This window comes from Cervus canadensis, chromosome 1 (genome assembly GCF_019320065.1).
Source record: "Cervus canadensis isolate Bull #8, Minnesota chromosome 1, ASM1932006v1, whole genome shotgun sequence".
Taxonomy (NCBI): domain Eukaryota; kingdom Metazoa; phylum Chordata; class Mammalia; order Artiodactyla; family Cervidae; genus Cervus; species Cervus canadensis.
This window is the reverse complement of record NC_057386.1, coordinates 113985512-113999742: the sequence shown is the minus strand read 5'-3', so window position 1 is coordinate 113999742 and position 14231 is coordinate 113985512. Positions and strand designations below refer to the sequence as shown.

At 46.6% G+C, this 14231-nt stretch overlaps 1 long non-coding RNA gene across 2 annotated transcripts in view; it reads right to left on the bottom strand.

Annotated features, from left to right (window-relative positions):
- Positions 1 to 678: 678 nt before the first annotated feature.
- The window catches only part of LOC122421755, a 20354-nt gene continuing 6801 nt past the window's right edge, over positions 679 to 14231 (bottom strand). Inside the window, exons 2-3 of one of the 2 annotated variants that reach the window (XR_006263578.1) lie at positions 9370 to 9465; positions 679 to 1433 (exon numbers count right to left, since the gene is read on the bottom strand). This is a non-coding gene — a long non-coding RNA (uncharacterized LOC122421755). Of the gene's footprint in view, positions 1434 to 6533; positions 7253 to 9369; positions 9466 to 14231 lie in introns of those variants that run through there. The other variant, XR_006263577.1, reaches the window with a different exon arrangement.

The window sequence follows — 14231 nt, the reverse complement described above, 5'->3', positions numbered from 1 at the left end:
TCTGCCTGGATTTGTGATCAAGCCTCTTAGCAACCCTGTAAGTGGCAAACCAGTATAGATAAGGAAGCTGAGGCTCAGAGAGGCTGGGTAACTTGCCCAGTATCACACAGCTGAGTGGTCACCCTTCAAACATTCTGATTTCTGGCTTCTCTAGTGTCTGGAGAGCTCTGGGGGTATGGTGGCTCCTGAGACCTCCCTCCCAGTGCCCTGACCAACCACCCGTAGTCCCCATGGGAATGTGTTATCCATCACACACCGCCTTTGGGAACTGTGTAGCTGCTTCTAATGCTGCCTCCTCCCCTCCCACCCCCACCCCTGCCACCATCAAAATGGAGTCCATGAAGTCTCTGAATATTTGGGGCCCCAAGAGACCCTGGTCATTAGGGAAGATGGGTAAGGGAGTACAGGGCATTTTCTGCAAGTGTTGGGGGAGACTGGATGGGTTCTGTGAGCATCCAGAACCACAGCCAGCATCCTCCCAGTTCATGTCTCCTAGTCACTAGAGACGAGGAAAGAGGACATGGTGAATTAAACAATTCTCCCCAGAAAACACTGCCCAACTCTTCAGACAGCTCTTCTCTAGGGAGGCTGAGATGGCCAGCAATCTGAGACATTTTAACTTTCCACAGTTAAAATATTTTTTATTTTTATTTTTGGCTGTGCTGGGTCTTCCTTCCTTTTGCGCAGGCTTTTCCCTATTTGGGGCAAATGGGGTCTGCTCTTTGTTTTGATGCACCAGCTTCTCATTGCGGTGGCTTCTTTTACTGCTGAGCACGGGCTCTAGGCACGCAGGCTTCAGTAGTTGCAGCTTGCAGGCTCAGTAATTGGGTCCCAGGGGTTTAGTTGCCCCTCTGCACGTGGAATCTTCCCGGACCAGGGATTGAACCCCTGTCCCCTGCATTGGCAGGTGGATTCTTACCCAATCCGCCACACGGGAAGTCCTTGTTTTCACATATGCACATTTCTGAACTCAGGGTATATCTGACAAATGATGCCCTTTCATAACTACTTGGCAGTACTTTCTTTACATAAAAGAACAGTAAAGTACTACAGTTAAAGGCCTTCTACTCTATTAACTGGAGTAGTTCAAAGGCTGGCTCTCATTGGCTCAAGCAGATCCGTGCCTCTAGCTGGCCAATCACTGAGACTTTTGTTACGCCTTAGTCAAGTGTGTCTCATTGGCCCAAGAAGATCACATGACCCTGGCTGGCCAATCACTGTGGCTCTTGTTGTTAGGCCTTAATCAAGTGCTTCTTTGGTGTTAAGGTTTGGGGTCCTCATCGCTTAAGCAGGAGGACCAGCAAAGGAATGCTGGTTTCTGAGAAGAAAGTCAAAGTGTTGTGGTCAGAAGAGAGGACGGTGGATTCCAGGCAGAAAGAGACAACTGCTGTTTCTTCTACCCAGAGTCGTTCTGAGATTGTGTAAGAATGTGCCTGTGGAACAATGGAAGCCTAGTAAGTGCTCAGTACTCTTATCTGCTATTATTATTTAAAATGTTGAGATGTTTCACCTGAACCTATTCAGGCTTTTAGACAAAATTCCTAGTTTACAGAAAATTCCCAGGGTGGACGAATGGGTTGAAAGACACCACCAGAAACTACTCGGGCAAATCTAAGTTGTTGAAGCTAAGCGGAGGGAACACAGGTGTTCTGTGTTGTGTTTTTGTTTTTGTTTTTCACTTTTCCGTGTGTTTGGGAAAGAGCACATGGAAAACTTATTGTGTTACTTCACACCCTCTAGGATAGACGTAATTTTAAACAGAAAATAGTAAGTGTTGGCGAGATTGTGGAGAAGTTGGAACTCGGGTATAACGGTGTGGAAATAGTTGGGCAGGTCTTCCAGAAGGTAAACACTGAATTATCAGAAGACAAGGCAATTGCAGTTCTAGGTGATAGAGACTCAGATGAATTGAAACCAGGGATTCAAACCAATACTTATATGTGGATGTTCATAGCAGCACTATTTATAATAGCTTAAAAAGTGGAATGTCTGTTAGTAGACAGGTATCTATTAGTAGACAAGTGGATAAACAAAATTGGGTGCATCTATACAATAGAATACTGTTCACCTTAAAAAGGAAGTAACTACCTACACAAATACAAATTTGTGTATTTGTAGCTACCTACAAATCACTGTGAATGAAAGAGAAGTGAAAGGCAAAGGAGAAAAGGAAAGATATACCCATTTGAATGCAGAGTTCCAAAGAATAGCAAGGAGAGATAAGAAAGCCTTCCTCAGTGATCAATGCAAAGAAATAGAGGAAAACAATAGAATGGTAAAGACTAGAGATCTCTTCAAGAAAGTTAAAGATACCAAGGGAACATTTCATGCAAAGATGGGCACAATAAAGGAAAGAAATGGTATAGACCTAACAGAAGCAGAAGATATTAGAAGAGGTGGCAAGAATACATAGAAGAACTATACAAAAAAGATCTTCATGACCCAGATAATCCCAATGGTGTGATCACTCACATAGAGCCAGACATCCTGGAATGTGAAGTCAAGTGGGCCTTAGGAAGCATCACTATGAACAAAGCTAGTGGAGGTGATGGAATTCCAGTTGAGCTATTTCAAATCATTAAAGATGATGCTGTTAAAGTGCTGCACTCAATATACCAGCAAATTTGGAAAACTCAGCAGTGGCCACAGGACTGGAAAAGGTCAGTTTTCACTCTAATCCCAAAGAAAGGCAATGCCAAAGAGTGCTCAAACTACCACACAATTGCACTAATCTCACACGCTAGTAAAGTAATGCTCAAAATTCTCCAAGCCAGGCTTCAACAGAATGTGCACCGTGAACTTCCAGATGTTCAAGCTGGATTTAGAAAAGGCAGAGGAACCAGAGGTCAAATGGCCAACATCCGTTGGATCATCAAAAAAGCAAAAGAGTTCCAGAAAAACATCTACTTTTGCTTTATTGACTATGCCAAAGCCTTTGACTGTGTGAACCACAACAAAGTCTGGAAAATTCTGAAAGAGATGGGAATACCAGACCACCTGACCTGCCTCTTGAGAAACCTGTATGCAGGTCAGGAAGCAACAGTTAGAACTGGACATGGAACAACAGACTGGTTCCAAATAGGGAAAGGCTGTATATTGTCACCCTGCTTATTTAACTTATATGCATCATCATGAGAAACACTGGGCTGGAGGAAGCACAAGCTGGAATCAAGATTGCTGGGAGAAATATCAATAACCTCAGATATGCAGATAACACCACCCTTATGGCAGAAAGTGAAGAACTAAAGAGCCTCTTGAAAGTGAAAGAGGAGAGTGAAAAATTTGGCTTAAAGCTCAATATTCAGAAAAGTAACATCATGGCATCTGGTCCCATCACTTCATGGCAAATAGATGGGGAAACAGTGGAAACAGTGACAAACTTTATTTTTGGGTCTCCAAAATCACAGTAGATGATGACTGCAGCCATGAAATTAAAAGGCACTTGCTCCTTGGAAGAAAAGTTAAGACCAACCTAGACAGCATATTAAAAAGCAGAGACATTACTTTGCCAACAAAGGTCCATCTAGTCAAAGCTATGGTTTTTCCAGTAGTCATGTATGGATGTGAGAGTTGGACTATAAAGAAAGCTGAGTGCCGAAGAATTAACACTTTTGAGCTGTGGTGCTGGAGAAGACTCTTGGAGAGTCCCTTGGACTGCAAGGAGATCCAGCCAGTCTATCCTAAAGTAAATCAGTCCTGAATATTCACTGGAAGAACTGAAGCTGAAGCTGAAACTCCAATACTTTGGCCACCTGATGTTAAGAACTGACTTATTGGAAAAGACCCTGATGCTGGGAAAGATTGAAGGCAGGAGAAGAAGGGGATAACAGAGGATGAGATAGTTGGATGGCATCATCGACTCAATGGACATGAGTTTGAGTAAACTCCGGGAGTTAGTGATAGATAGGGAGGCCTGACGTGCTGCAGTCCAAGGGGGGGTGGCACATAGTTGGACATGACTGAGTGACTGAACTGATTCTGTTCCATTGATCCATATGTCTCTTTTTGTGCCAATACTGCACTGTTTTGACTGTTATAGCTTTATGGTATTGTCTGAAGTCTGGGAGGGTTATGCCTCCTGCTGTTTTCTTTTTCCTCAGGATTGCTTTGGCAGTTCTGGGTGTTTTATTGTTCTATATGAATTTTAGGATTATTTGTTCTAGTTCTATGAAAAATGCCATGGGTATTTTGATCAGTATTGTGTTAAATCTTTAGATTGCTCTGGGTAGTATGGTCATTTGAATAATATTCTTCCAAACCAAGAGTATGGAATATCTTTCCATTTCTTTGAATTATCTTTAATTTCCTTTATTGTAGTTCTCATTTAAGTCTTTCACTTCCTTGGTAAGGTTTATTCCCAAGTATTTTATTTTTTAATGCAATAAAAACCATGAATACTTAAAACAACTAATACTTAAAACAACCAATCCAACTTGAAATTTCCTAGCAAGACAGGCTAGGCTTCCTGGGAATGGATTCCACAAGGAAGGAAATGCCAGCCAATGGGCAAGTCACGTCCCCTGCCAGAGCACGTCTCCTCTCACTAGCACTGTGATCACACATGTTTCACAGTCCCCACATCTGCTCCGCTAGAGGCTTCAAAGTGGGAGTACAGAAGACAGTCAGAACAACTTGCTGATGGAGAGAGAAACTGAATACAGACCTAGAATGCTGGGGAGTGGGGGTGGGGAATGACTGTGTCATCATCATTCTGTTTCTCTTTCTTTAGAAGGTCAGGTTGGCTGTGTCAGGGAAAGCCCTAGAAGGTGGTAATTCTGCCTTTGACTTCAGCCGGTAGACTTGACATGCACTCCCCATGGTAGCTGGTTTGTGCTGAACCTGTCACCACCTCTTCAAAACATAGCTGGTTGCCATGGGAACAGAACAGCACTTACTGAGAGAGCTGCTGGAAATTTCAAGATGTCCAAAACTGTCCCTGCAACGTGTTTTTCTAAGACCTGATTTGAAAGAGAAACAATAGCACAACTTGGCAAAGAAGACAACGGAAGATGAATGATAATAAGAATGGCTTGACATTGTTTGTGGATCCCAGCATGCTGTCTTGATTCTGCCCTTTAAAAATCAGTCCCAGGGAGATACTGGCTGAAGCAGATTCCTGGCTCCTGACTTCAGACATGGCTTTGTTATGGACAGCAAGCTTATTTGCTGTTCTCAGAGTTTAAATCTCCACAGGACAATGCAGCAGCATAACTGGGAATACACTTGCTAAATGAACCTCTTGCATGCCTGTCTACCTCCTACTCTCTGAGCTAAAAAAGAGCTCAGCAACTGGGATGATTATATATCTATTTTTTAAATCCCCTCTGTAAGGCAGTAACGTGGAATGAAAGATAATGCCTTTCTTTAACTGTTGTCAGGTTGGCATACCAGAAGATGAGATTTTTCTTTTCAACTCCTTTAATTAATTTTTCAAAAATAGATTCAAAAAAGAATTAGACAAATGAGAATTTTTGAAATTTCTCTTATGATTTAAAAACATGTCAACTTCCTCCTCCTATTCTGGCCTTTGGGTTTTGTTTGGGTCATTCAAAACCAGTGGCCTTTGTCCCTTGGTTTTTTTTCCATGATTCAAATCATGGGAAAAAACTCTGCCTTCTCCATTTCACACGTCGAAATTGCCACCTTTCCTTCCACTTACCCGAGATAGAAACCTTGGAATCAACTTTAATTCCTTCTTCTCCGTCAACCTCCATGTATTAGTCAGCTGAGGCTTTCATAACAAAGTACCATAGACTGGGTGGTATAAACAACAGAAAATTATTTTCCAATGGGTTCTGGAGTCTGGAAGTCCTAGATCAGAGTGCCAGCCATGGTTGCATTCTGGTGAGAGTGCTCTTCCTGACTTATGGATAGGCACCTTGTTGCTCTGTCCTCATAGGCAGAGAGAGAGAAGGAGGGCTGGCTGTCTGGTGTCGCTTCTTATACGAGCACTGATCCCATCATGAGGGGCCTGCCCTCATGACTTCATCTAAATCTATTTGCCTACCCAAGATCCCCATCTTCAAATACCATCATGTTGGGGGTTAAGACTTCAACATATGAATTGAGGGGGCACAGTGCAGTCCATAACATCCCCATATCCATCAATCATCAAATCTTGTTCATTTTGCCTCCCAGATATCTACCAGGTTCTTTTTCTCCTCTCCATCACCACTGCTACCATCCTAGTTGAGATGCTTATCATCTGTTATTAAGATAATTGCAGTCACCTCCTAGCTAATCTCTCTGCCCCCTAGAGTTGCCCTCTTGAAATATATCTTCCACGTGGTAGCTTTGTTTTCTAAAAGAGACCAGGCATTGTGGTCTGGAAGCCAGACATCATGAGAAGGCATAAGTATAAATGAGAATTCAAGAGGTGGATGGTACCACTCAGAACTGATGCTCTGCTTCCTGGAAAGCCCAGCCACCATCACCCATCTCCACGGCCCCCACTGCTGAGTTCCTTGCCCCCCTCCACCCCCCCCCCCCCACCTCCCAGGTGAGGCCGGAATCAGGCACACCATCCGCTGCACTTGCCAGGTGGGAGCCACGGCAGCTCTGGTACCCAGGTGTTCGGGCACAGCAGCCTCGTGGAGACTGCTCCTCCCATCATGTCTAGGCTTGCATGAAGCTCCATGTAGCAGGACCTGGGATCTGATCTCCCCAGCAGCTTCTCGAGAGGCCTCGATGGGGACTCAAAGCCCCAAGGGATAAACTTTGACCAGTGAGCGTCCATAGCCAGGAGACAATTCCCATCGCTGCATCTCTCCAGCCAACTGGCTGAGGCCCAGGGTTCCTGTTCCCAGCTGTCCCAGGTGACAGAGCACTCGGTGGGGCTTCCCTCAGCCCCTTGTGCTTGCTTCATCTCCTTCCTGGGCTCCTGGGCCACCCTCTCACGTTCACCTGCCTGCCCCCGGATCACTGCCTCCATATCTGCTTCCCTCCCTTCCCCCACTCCCGGTCCCACAAGCAAGGTCAAAGTCAGGTACCCCTTCTCTCTGCTTGCACAGAAGTCTGAATTATTGAAGCAGTTAGCTTTACTGGCTGCTCCCCTGTGGCTTTCCTCTGTTAGACCGTGACCTCCGCTGAGAGCAGGGGCCTTTTTCTTCTTTGTAATCCGCAGCAACTAGCTCCATGCCGGAGCCCTCCACAGCGAGGGCTGACGGAACTGACGCGCCCACTGATGGTCACGCTGTGAGGCCTGGTGCAGTGAATGGGGTTTCTACAGCCATGACGATGCAGGAGGGCAGCCCTGGACAGAGAGACGGCCTGATAACACACCTAAATGCCAGAGGAGAGGGGTGGGTGTGGCCAGGGGGTCGGGCGCCCTAGGAAGGACTTGAAGCCAATGAATCTCCATCTTTTCCATGGGTAAATTGTGAGGCTTTGAAACCAGGGAGTTTTTGAAAGTGAAAAAGTCGCTCAGTCGTGTTTGACTCTTTGCAACTGCGTGGACTGTATAGTTCATGGAATTCTCCAGGCCAGAATACTGGAGTAGGTAGCCTTTCCCTTCTCCAGGGAGTCTTCCCAACCCAGGGATCAAATCCAGGTCTCCCACATTGCAGGCAGATTCTTTACCAGCTGAGCCACCAGGGAAGCCCAAGAATACTGGAGTGAGTAGCCTGTCCCTTCTCCAGTGGATCCTCCCAACCCAGGAATCGAACCGGGGTCTCCTGCATTGCAGGCGGATTCTTTACCAGCTGAGCTATCAGGGAAGCTCAGAAGTTGCTTTAGAAAACCGAAATTGTCAGTGATATATGGGGTGAATGGATGGGGGGGGGATACTGACTGGGGGATGGTGAAGCTGGGAATTGCCACGGTAACCAAGAGAATGGGAAAGAGGGATGCTGGTGGGAGAGACAGTGGGGGCCATGTCCACTGGCTGCAGCAAGCACTTGTGAGTGGAAGGAAATCAGAGATGGCTTCTAATATTCAAAACAGGGTGCTGGGGGGCCAATGGGGGCCAGTGATGGAGACGGTGAGGACAGGAGGGGTCTTTGGTTTGGGGTTGGGAGGAATAACCCCAAAGGAGTTGAAGGAGTGTCGGAAGCATGTTCATGAAAGATCAGACTGTTTGCTGCAACACACATACACACAGATGCATGTGTGTATACATACATACATACATACATACATCACCCCCACCAGCAACAACTGACGGCCAGGCATGGTGGCCCTTTCAATCATTTTCACCATTGCTTTTATCATGAGCAATGGGCACAGAAGTAAAATAACTTTTCCACAAATGCAGAGGGCCAGAGCCATCTGTCCTGCCCATTTCTGCTGTCAGTGGAAGGTGAGTCAGCAGAGGTGAAGGTATTAGCGCCCCGTTTGTTCTGCCTGCAAAGTTCCAGAAAGATTCACACTGTGGGCATATTTTTCTTGAGGCTAAATGATTAAATTCCTTTAGGGACAGATCACGTTATTGGGGCAGGAAAGAAAGCCAAAGAGTAGGGAAGAAACTGTGAAAGTTACATAACAATTGGAAAATTCCTCTTCTACCAAGTCGCCGGGCCCCCAGAAAGGAAGGCGCTCAGAGGCTGCACAGCTAAGAAGCTGCTCTTGATATCGCTCTCATCATCATTTTCACGTCCCAGGCACTCGGGCATTGCCTGGCTGTGGCTGCTAATCGGCCAGTGAGGGAAGAGCATTCATGGAGCAGCCTCTCAGACCGGCCGGCACTCAGGGGAAAATGGAAAATAAAAGTGGCAGGCTCTGTCCTCCAAGGGTGCTCTCTACCATGGGCAGATCAGACACAGAAATTCACTGAGAAATAATATCCCAGAAGCCGTGAAGTACTGAACAGCAAACAACTAAAGGTGCAAATAACTAATTTTCATAGTGTGCCAGCAACTAGAATTCGTAGGCAGGAGTGTTTAGGGAGCCCAGGAGCACCATCTGGAAATGGAACCATCTGGAGAAAGCTCTCACTTCTTTTTCATCAAGCTATTCTGGGTGGGCTTCACCAAGGTGATGGATCAAGATTTGTATATAGAAGAGCTGTTAAGGCGAGTGCCTGGATATCACAAAGTGATTCTGAGATGAGTGCAGGGAAGATCGTTCCAGGAGGGAGAGTGACAGGGGGAAATCCAGCAGCTTCGAAGGCAAGTCCAGGCTTTCTCAGTGGGGCCCTCAAAACACCTGAGGTCCTCAGAACAGTCTAAAGAGCTGGTGAATGCAGACTGCCAGACTCTGATTGAGCTGGTCAGGCACGGGGCCAAAGAGTCCCCCTTTGAACCCAGCCCTAGCGACCCTGAGACATCCTAAGTTTGAGAACCGTGGCAAGTCTTTCTCCAGGGTCCTCCCATCCCCACCCACCCCCCTGATGGGTCGCGTGTATTCAGTCACATACGTATTCACAATACATACCGAGTCTCTGCAGTGTGCCAAGCTCCATTCTAGGAGCTGGAGGTGCAGGAGAGAACAAGAGAGACCAAGTGTCTCTGCCCCTCTGGAGTTCGTGTCCTAGTGGAGGAGCCAAAGCAATAAATATACAATAAGTAAGCGATATGGTGGTAAGCACTGTGGGGGGGCCAGGCAGGACATCAGCTCAAGGGCTGTTGTATGTCCCGGGCCAAGGAGGTCCTCTCCCATCAGTGGCATTTGAGCAAAATCCCAACCCTGCTAACTGCCCTGAGACTGCTGGCTGGTTTGCCCATTCCCCAAGTTCTTCATCTCCCCAAGTTCAGTCACTGACCGGTATTGAAAGCTTCCTTCTTCTGTGCCAGGTAGATCTCTCCAAGCACCCACTGCCCAGCCTCATCAGGCTTGTTCCCTGCTGTTCTCAGCAGGCCCCATGGTTCTTCACAGCCCTTTCTGATCCCCCAGGTCTCTCCCACACACCCCCTACCCCCTGTATTTCCAATCCACTGCTCTGAATTTCCAACTTCCCGAATCAACATGGCGCTCCAAACACCACACTCTGTAGGGCACAGCCTGCAGAAGGCTTGGCAAGGGCTCCATGCTGGCTGAAGCTCTGAGGAGTAGTGGGGTCTGTGGAGGGCAATGAACTGCGTGATCACAGCAACTCCTCTTGTGGTTAAGCAAGATCCTGAGGGCACAGCCTGGATGAAAAGGGTTGAAATGTGGGAATAAGAAGGCTGGGGGCAGGAGGACACTGATATTTTGGATCTGCTCTAAACCTGACCATATAAAGGATTCATGTCACCCCACTGAGTCCTTACAGCAATACCATGAGGTTGGTATTAAGCCTGTTCTGACAGGGGGACATCTGAGGCTCAGAGAGTTCAGGTAACCCCTCTCTAAGGCCACACAGCCAGTGATGGATGGAGTTGGGCATTCAAACCTGGATCTGAGTCTAAAGCGCCTTGCTTTTTCCCACCAAGTGCAGTGTGAGTTTGTAAAGGGAAAAAAGAAAAATCCCAACAGTGCATCTCAGGTTAAGAAAAACCATGACAACTTTGCCATCTGAAGACTCCGAGGAACTTGGAATACACAGCCCTTCAGTTCTAGGGAGGGCGTATGTGTCAACCAGCAGGTTGAGTTGATAACACTTCGTGACCCAGTCACCCTCCCACGCCACCACCAAATCAGCTAGGTAGAATCTGGTAGGGCTGTTAAATGACTACCTCAGACAGGTAGAAAGCAAGGGGGAATGTAGAGCAAAAGACAGCAAAATAGAAGCTTGCAAAAAAAAAAAAAAAAAAGAAACCTAAACTAAGCCCCTGTGCATCTGGTTTGGGCTGTTGCAAATTCCCAGATGCATGAAAACCAAACTCGTTAATAAGAAATGCAAAGATGACGTAGGTCGGAGGAGCCACCCTAAGCTTATTTACTGAGTGGGAGCCTGTAGCAGTGATCCAGGTGGTTTCCAGCTGTGTCTCCGCACGCTCACCTCCTCCCTCTAGGAACCTGACCTGAGATGAGGAGACTTCTGCTGTCTGGGCTCTCCCAACATGCTGCTCTGCCCTGAAATCCAGGACATCCGGGCAACCTGCAGTGTGCAGAGGCAGCTGGCCAGGCGAGGAAGCTGACGCCAGGTCCCAGGGCCCCTCCCTGGAGGGAGCAAAGGCCTCTCGGGTTGCAGCTGCAGAAAGAGGGAGGAGCCTGGTGGGCCGGGATGGAGGCAGTGGTTTGGACATCACCTCCGTGAGTCATGCCCGGGCAGCATTTTACAGGAGTTGCAGATTCCAGTAAGATCAGATCAGGGCCATCTCTCGAGGGACTCCCAACCAATCAAATGTGCCTCTCACTCCATCTCAGCAGTTCTGAGTCCGCATCCAAGTAGCTTATCTTCCAAACCAGATCCTGAAGTTTTTTTTTTTCTTGTTCGTATCCCTGGGCTTCCTGGAACCAGGAGGCGTTTCTGCCCTGAAGTTGGAGATGCCTGGCCATAGATAGCCCTTGTTGGCAGACCCTGCGCCTGAGCCTGGCTCCTCATCTGCCCTAAGATGTGGTTTCCTTTTCCTGGAGGGTGAACTGGGTATCTTTTGGCCCACCTCTCCTCTCCCCTGCTGTTGCCACCACCCTGACCTACCCTGATCTACAAGGACCAGAAACCAAGACTCATTCAAGAGGTTGCGTGGTGTTGAGCAGAACCAGCTCAGGCCACTTAGAATAAAACCCAAGCTCCTTCCCAGGGCTTAAAAGATCTGAGCCTGCTCTCTCTCCAGACGCCTCTCCCTCCGCGCTCTCCCTCCCATCCCCCAGCCTTGTGGGTTTCCTGCCATTTCTTTCTTTCTTTGCGTGTCATTGCCTTACCATGTGGTGTTCACTTCTGCTGTACAGTGAAGTGAAATCAGCCACATGCATATTTGCATCCCCTCCCTCTTGGTCCTCCCTGCCACCCCCACCCCCCCACGCATCTAGGTCATCACAGAGCACCCAGCTGAGCTTCCTGAACTTCATAGCAAGTTCCCACTAGCTATCTATTTTACACATGTCAGTCCGAATTTCCCAATTCGTCCTACCCTGCGTCCACTTGTAAACATGCCCAGATTGTTCACACTTGTAAGCCTTTTGCACTCCCTGTTCCTTCCTCCCCTCTGCCGGCTCTGAAGCTTGTCAAGTTTAATCCTCCCTCCTGCAAGTTCTCAGAGGCAGAAATTCATTTTTTAAAGTCTTTTTCTTTTTTTTGGCATCACTGTGTTCCGGGAGCTACAAACTCAAGTGCCTACGAACATGTCAGGTAACATAAACAAGGAAGGTGGCCAAGGCTAATAAAAATCATTCAGCTCTCTTGGTCTGGCTTTTGTTTTCCCACTTTTGACAGAGACATGAAAGCAGGGAATAGTTCTTAGTATAAAAACACACACAGTGCAGAGTCAGTGATGGGAGCAAGTGACAGTCCTTGGTATTGGGAGCAGTAGACACTGGGGTGGGGGGCGGTGACTGCAGCAAACCTCCTACCAGCGTATTTGCTGTTTTGCTGAAATCTGGCCCGACGTGATCACAAATTGCCGTTTTTTTCAAAAGAAGCTGGAAATCCAGGTTTGCACGTGTTGTCTTCTGATTTTTTAAGGTTGACAAATTTTTAAATTGAAGTGTAGTTGTTTACAATGTTGTGTTTCCAGTGTACAACAAAGCAATTTGGTTATATACACACACACACACTTTTTCAGACTCTTCTCCATTATAGGTTATTACAGGATATTGAATATAGTTTCCTGTGTTATAAAGTAGGTCCTTGTTGTTGTTTATCTATTTTATGGACCGTAGTGTGTATCTGTTCCTCTCAAACTCCTAATTTATCCTTCCCCTTTGATAACTCTTAAGTTTGCTTTCTATGTCTGTGAGTCTGTTTCTGTTTTGTAAATAAGTTCATTTGTATTATGTTTTAGATTCCACACATCATATGTTTTAGATTTCACATTTTGTCACGTTTTAGATTCCATTGTACAGTTATTTGTCTTTCTCTGTCTTATTGACTTAGTATGATAATCTCTGGGTCCATCCACGTAGCTGCAGTTGACATTTCATTCATTTTGTGGCTGATTAACATTTTATTGTGTCTGTGTGTATGTATCACATCTTCTTTATCTATTGATGGACACTTACATTGCTTTCCCGTCTTAGCTATTGTGAATAGTGCTGCTATGAACACTGGGGTGCATGTACCTTTTCGAATTAGAGTTTTGTCAGGATATATGCCCAGGAGAGAAATTGCTGGATCATGGGATAGCTCTGTGTTCAATTTTTTAAGGAACCTTCACACAGTTCTCCATAGTGGCTGCACCAGTTTACATTCCCACCAGCGATGTAGGAGGGCTTCCCTTTTCTCTGCGCCCTCTCCAGCGTTTATTCTTGACAGACTTATTGATGATGGTCATTCTGACCAGTGTGACATGATACCTCATTGTAGTTTTGATTTCTCTAATTATGAGCAATACTGAGCATCTTTTCATAGGCCCGTTGGCCTGCCTTCTTTGGAGAAGTGTCTTTTAGATCTTCTGCCTTCAGACTGACAATTTTTAAAAGCCCCATGCAGGCCACACTAAACGTACCTTTGTGCTGGATTTCAGCCAGAGGCCACCAATACTCGATCACTGCTGAGTATTCAGTGGACACCACACAGAGTGTATGTTCAATAATTCCGTGTTGGATAAATAGTCTTCGCAGGTGACTTCTCAGAGCTTGGAAGTAGCTGACGGGCAGTACAGCTTCCTTCTGTTGGGAATGTGGAAAAGTGGGGTCCGAACAAGAAGATGCTTCTCCATTCTAGCTTGTAGCTTTAAGATATGTCTGCTGCTGAGCTCAGAGGCAGCCTGGATGAAATTCCACGGAGATAAGATTTCTCTACCACTTGGTCTGAGGCTGCTGCGGGTCTGTAGGCATTGATGCGGCTGTGCCTGTTCTTTTGATAGTCTGGATCCTTTCTGATGGTTGCTGCCATGGTGTGCTGGTTGTTAAATAATTTTAATATCAACCCCCACTGAGTGCAGAAATGGAAGCCTATGTTAATCACAGTCGATGACCACCAAGAAGGGCTCTTAAAGGTGGGAAAGGGAGCAAAACCCACTCAAGTCCATTTAGAGGTTGAAGTCTGTTCCAAGTTGGGTAAAGGGCTGATTCTATTAAAGAGCTTAGTAACCTGGTTGTGCTTCTTATGTCTGTCTTTCCATCACAGAGACCAGTAGGTTTTCACACCTACCCTTCAAAGCCTCTAGAGATCGGGGAATGACTGGGGTGGTCCAGATGAAGGCAGTGAGCCAGCTCAAGGGCGGGGTGACCCAGTGAAAGACAGTGGCGGAAACAGGTGTTGGCTTTGGGAA